The following is a 6,033-nucleotide window of genomic DNA, read 5'->3' as shown; positions in this document are numbered from 1 at the left end:
TATGATTGGGCAGAGTCAACATGGATTTATAAAAAGGGAAGTCATGTTTGATAAACCTGTTGGAGTTTTTGAAGGATGTTACATGTAGAACAGATAAAGGAGTTGCAGTATGCTGATGACACTTGCGTATGTGCACACTCAGAGGCTGAACTTCAAACCCTCGTCGATGAATTCACACAGGCAAATGAAAGAATGGGCCTTAAGCTAATGTGGCATTTTCAGGTTGGCAAACTGAGCCACAGGAATCAGTGCTGGGGCCTTAACTATTTACGATCTATATTAATGACTTGGACAAAACGACTGAATTTATTGTAACCAAATTTGCAGACGATACAAAGATGGATTGGAAAACAAGTTGTGAGGAGGACATCAGGTGTCTGCAAAGAGATATGGATAGGTTAAGTGAGTGGTCAAAAATTTGGCAGATGGAGTATGATGGGGGAAATCTTGAGGTTGTCCACTTTGGCAGGAAGAATAGAAAAGCAGAATATTACTGAAAGTAAGAGAGATTGCAGAATGCTGCAGTGCAGAGGGAAATGGGGGTCCTTGTACATGAATCACAAGAACATAACATGCAGGTACAGCAAGTAATTAGGAAGGCAACTGGAATGGTAGATTTATTGCAAGGGGAACGGAGTATAAAGGTATGAAACTCTTACTACAACTGTACAGGGCATTGATGAGACAGCAGGTAGAGTACTGCATACAGTATTGGTCTCCCTATGCAAGGAGGGATATACTTGGATTGGAGGCAGTTCAGAGAAGGTTCACCTCGCTGATTTCTGGGAACAAGGGCTTGTCTCACAAGGAAAGGTTGAGCGGGTTGGTCATATACCCATCGGAGTTTAGACAAATGAGTGGTGATCTTATTGAAACATACAGAATTCTGAGGAGGCTTGTCAGGTTAGAGGTTAAGACAGAGATGTGGAGGAATTTCGTTTGTCAGAGGGTCACTAATCTTTGGAATTATCTTCCCAAGAGTGCAGTGGATGCTGGGTCATTGAATATACTCAGGGCTGAGTTAGACAGATCTTTGATCTCCAAGGGAGTCGGGAGTTATGCGGTGGGGGGGGGGGGGGGGGCGGGGTGCAGCAGGAAAGTGGAGTGAATGTGACAGTCAGAGGACCCAAGATCTTGTTAAATGTCGGAGCAGGTTTTCGGGGCCGAATGGCCTCCTCCTGCTCCCATCTCTTGTGTTCTTATAAAGTGGGACATAGGGAGGGAGGCACCACAGAAGCGCTGGCAAGTGGGGTTAAGCATCACCTCATCCTGACAGATGCATGTCGGCCACAGACCACCCTCTTTCACAGCTCACCCCATTAACTCCCACGTGAGCTGATGGGAGGATGAGCTATACAGGATACCCCAGTAGGGGACGAGGTGATGCCATGAGCAGAACTGTCATGTCGATCTCTCTGTGAAGTATGACTACCTCCCTCTTTCCACTTACAGGACAAGAGGGCCCATAATAAGAGGGAGACATCACTGACTGGCAGAGGCATCCCAGACTTCAGACCTTTCTCCAAGGCTGAGGAGGAGGCACTTGAACTGATGGGTCCCAGGGCAGCTGCTCAATAACGGATGGTTAGACTGGAGTCTCCTCACTAAAGAGTGAGGATTGTCTTCCATCAACATACAGATCACATCTAGAGACCATATCACACATGGTTGCTATGACACGATCTGCTCATGCTGAACCGCATATGTTTTGCAGGTCGGTGTTCACAGGAGACTCTACCAGGAGGAGGACATCATTCCACTTCAGAGGAGGATCCACAGTCACAGGATGCACTGTCCAAAGAATCTACGGCACCTTCCACCAGTGCAGATAATTTCACCTCATTGGGTTTCTGTTCGATTTTAGAATCAGGGTCACAATCTGGTGCCTGAGCAGCTGGCTGAGGTTGTGACAGTCGTGGTCTCTGACGGTCGGAGGATTGTGGGTGACCAAGCCTATGCTGAGCCCTAGGCTCATGATGGTACTGTGGTGTCGACAGCACAGGGCATACTGGAGTGTTAGAGAGACTTAAGGTAAGGCAACATCTGGCAGTGATGCCAAAGGCAATACACAGCCATGAGTGGATGATGGTGAAGTCCAATCATGCCTTGAGTGCTGCCATGTCTCAGGCATGGAAGTGTATGGATTCCTCCATTGAGAAGTTGGCAACCCTTATGAAGAGATCCCACAGATGTGCCCAGAGCTGCACACAATCACCTTGGCCATGAGTTCGAAACAGCAGTGGCAAAGTGAGAGAAGGACAAGGCACCTGGAGTCTTCTCCTGTCCCTCGTACTTCTCTGAGCAGGGAGGTTCAGGTAAGCCTTGAAAGGGAGGAGGAGTGACTATCCTCCACAGCTGGGGCCTCCCCTCAGGGTGCTTTGAGTGTGGGCAGTTGCTCCTCAGCCCCTCTGCCAGTGAGCCCAGCTCCAGCAACTGCGATGCCTGAGGAGAGACCTGCACCAGTGCAGGAAAGCCTCAGGCAGCCGGGGCCTTCCAGGCCTCAGGTAGCCAGAGGGTGGCTGCCAAAGTCATCACAGGCCAAGGGGCAGCCTGATCAGCAGCCTGTCTCCAGCCCAGCTGCTGGCGATGGGTTCGCACCTCGTAGAAGCACTCGCAATCTTAAAAAGCAAAGCACCTCGACTCACATGGGGGTTCACGGGTGTTTGATATCTGACATGTGATGCTTCAGATAAAGTTCTTTTGTTCAAGTCATTAACATTCATTGTGTAAAAGTTATTATTCTATCATTCCCTAATTGTGAGCTGCTGACTTCCCCCTTCCCCCTTAGTGAAATGCCAATGTAAGCACAGCCTCATTTGAATATGATCTCCCATGGGCACTAGTGTGTGTTTCAGCTGGGCACTAGGCACGGAACACCAATGGAAAGGAGGTGACAGACTACATGCATTGAGGTCAGTCTTTATTGTCCTTACTGTGAGTGACCATCATGGTGGCTGGAAGTGGGTAAGTATGAGATTGTCTCTTGCCTCCTTGATGCGTTGCTCAATGTTCCTGGCCTCCAATGCAAGGGGTTCAACATCCAGTGCTGCCTGTCCATCACCCTCCTCGTCAGTGGAGGAATGGCGTTCACATGGCCTCATCATGCAAGGCCTCCCTCCTCTGCACTGCTGGAATGTGCAGAGCACAGCAGACCACCAGGATACACAGGACCCTCACTGGGGCATACTGCAAGGCTCCACCAGATTGATCCAGGCAAAGCAATCTCACCTTCAGCAGCCCAATGGCCTGAGCGATGGTCACTCGGGTGGAGCCAAGGCAATTGTTTTACCTCTCCTCTGCTGCAGTGTGAGGTTTCCTCACAGCTGTTGAGAAGCCATGTCTTCAATGGGTAGCCCTTGTCCCTGAGAATCCATCCCTGAAGGCAAGCGGGGGCCTGAAAACCTGTGGTACCTGTGACTGTTGAAATATGTAGGCATCTCGCGGCTGCTCCTCGGGAAGTGGGAACTGCAGGAAACATTTTCGATGGTCGCAGACAAGTTGAATGTTGATTGAATGGAAGCTCTTCCTGTTGAAGGAGGAGGCTGACTGGTCTGTTGGAGCCTTAATGACCACATTCATGTCGTTGATCACATCTTGCATCTGAGGGAATCCAGTGATGGCCATGAATCTGACAGCCCTCTCGGCCTGACTGTCAGGTTAGGTCCCGTAGAGCACATAGTCACCAGCTCTCTTGAACAGGGCATTGGTCACCTCCTTGATGCAGTGGTGGGCTGTTGCCTGGGAGACACCACACATGTCCCCAGTGGAATTTTGGAATGATCCAGACACGTAATTGTTCAGGAGCATGGTGATTTTCAGCATAGGTGGCCCACTAAATCGCATAGGTCGTAACTCGTCCTACAACAGGGCGTAAAAGTCAGTGAGTCACAGTGTTCACTGACAATGCCAGTGGTCATTGAGTGCTGATCATGTCTGCCTGCCCGTCGCGGCACTGAGTCCCCATCTTGGTGCCACCAGCTTTCAATGGCCAGTATCCTGAAAGCAAGTCAGGGCCGCCCGTGGTCCATTTCATCCCAAGCACCATATTGAATCATAAGAATTACATGCAAATACATTGAAACAACCTTTTGTACAACTTCAAATGCACACCCGTCACATTAGGAAGTGATGCTGTCTTGGTGCTTTCTCGCCACTGATTAGAGGCGGAACCGATATCACAATGTCGGATTTCGGGGGAGACTTGTCTGATGCTATTCTCCCGCCCCCCCCCCCCCCCACCTCCATTCCCACTCCAAACGGCTGCAATAAATTGTCCCCTGTATCCCAGTATAACTGATCGGGAGCAGGATCCAGGGAGACAATGGTCAACAAAAGAGGTGACCGATAACATTAAGCTAAAGGAAAGAACATACAAAAGTGGAATGAATAGAGTAGGTCGGGGAACTGTCAGAAAGATGATGAACAACAAAGAAAGAGTAAAAAATAGATATTAAAAGCTGCAGAACAGGTGATGTGAAAGATAATGAAAATAAGGAAATGTCAGGCTTGTTGGATAATTGCTTTGTGTCAGTCTTCACAGGAGAGCAAGAGGATAGTATACCTCACATTCCACAATGAATCAAGGACTGGAACTCACTAAAATTAACAGAAGCAAGAGAAGAATATTAGAATAAAGAATGGCACTAAAGACTGACGATCTCCAGAACCTGATGGTTTCCACCACTGGATTTTAAAAATGTACTTGAGGAAATTGCAAATGTTTTAGTCAATATTTTACAAAGTTCTCTTGATTCATGAATTGTCCGTTTAGATGAGAAAATTACAAATTAAGAAATTAAAACAAATAAGGAAGGTGAGAGAGAGAATCCAAGAAATTATAGACCTGCTGGTGCAACATCTGTTGTGGGGAAATTATTGGAATCGACAATTCAGGACAGAGTCACTGAGCACTTAGAACAATTTGAGGTAATTAGGAAGAAACAGCATGGAATTTTTAAAGAATTGGTCAAATCTAATGAATCTAATTGATTTTTTTGAGGAGATAATTCAAATGGTAGACAATGGAATGGCGATGGACGTAGTTTATATGGACTTCCAGAAGGCAGTTGATAAGGTTCCACAAAAGAGATTGTCAGTTAAAAATAAAACTCCTGGAATTTAAGAAAATGATTGACCTGGTTAGAAGATTGGTTTTGCAGTCGAACATCGAGAGTTTGGATAATTGGAATGTATTTGTATTGGAAGGAAGTGACTAGCAATGTGCCAAGATGAACTGTTCTTCGGCTTCAACTATTCACAATCTACATTGGTAACATTGATAACACAATGAAACTGAGAGCCACATATCCCAGTTTTCCGAAGCATCAAAGGACTAAATCGTAATTCACAAAAACAGGTGGGTTGGGGAACTCAACCTGCATCATATCCCATGGTCATGGATCAGCAGCAGAAGCTGGGGGATTAAAACCTCAGCATATTCAAGGGTCACTGATCAGGGGAAAGACCCTGGTAATTGCCCCACCATGTCCCCTGGTAACTGGTTCCTATTGTAACTGACCAGGGCACCAGTGTGTTTACTCACTGTGCACCTCGGGAGACCATATTTTAACACTGCACATTTATGAATGAACATAAGCATTTTGTTTTTGTGTTCATTTATCGAACTCTTCAGACATGGACTCTCAAATCTTTACTGTGAGTTAGTGCGAAGCCTTATCTCCATCATAAAGTTCAAACGCATTGTATTCCATCGTGGGATGTAGTGAGTTTTCAGTTTATTATACCCATTTATCCATCATATTGATATTCCTGCTCCCATCCTGATGTATAATGTTCCTCTTTTCCCTCTTCCTTACAGTTAACTTAGTGACGATTGTGATCCTGTCTCGGGGAAAGTGTGGTCTCTCCAAATGTGTCACTCGTTACTTGGTGGCCATGGCAGCGGCGGATCTACTGGTCATTATCTTCGATCTGATACTGAGGCAAATTCCCATTAGTTATCGTAGAATGTTTCGATTTCTGTTTGATATTCCAGTGTGTAATATCCACGCTGTCCTACTTTATGCAGCAACG

This window comes from Heterodontus francisci, chromosome 40 (assembly GCF_036365525.1).
Source record: "Heterodontus francisci isolate sHetFra1 chromosome 40, sHetFra1.hap1, whole genome shotgun sequence".
Lineage (NCBI taxonomy): Eukaryota > Metazoa > Chordata > Chondrichthyes > Heterodontiformes > Heterodontidae > Heterodontus > Heterodontus francisci.
Note: the sequence above shows the minus strand (reverse complement) of the source record.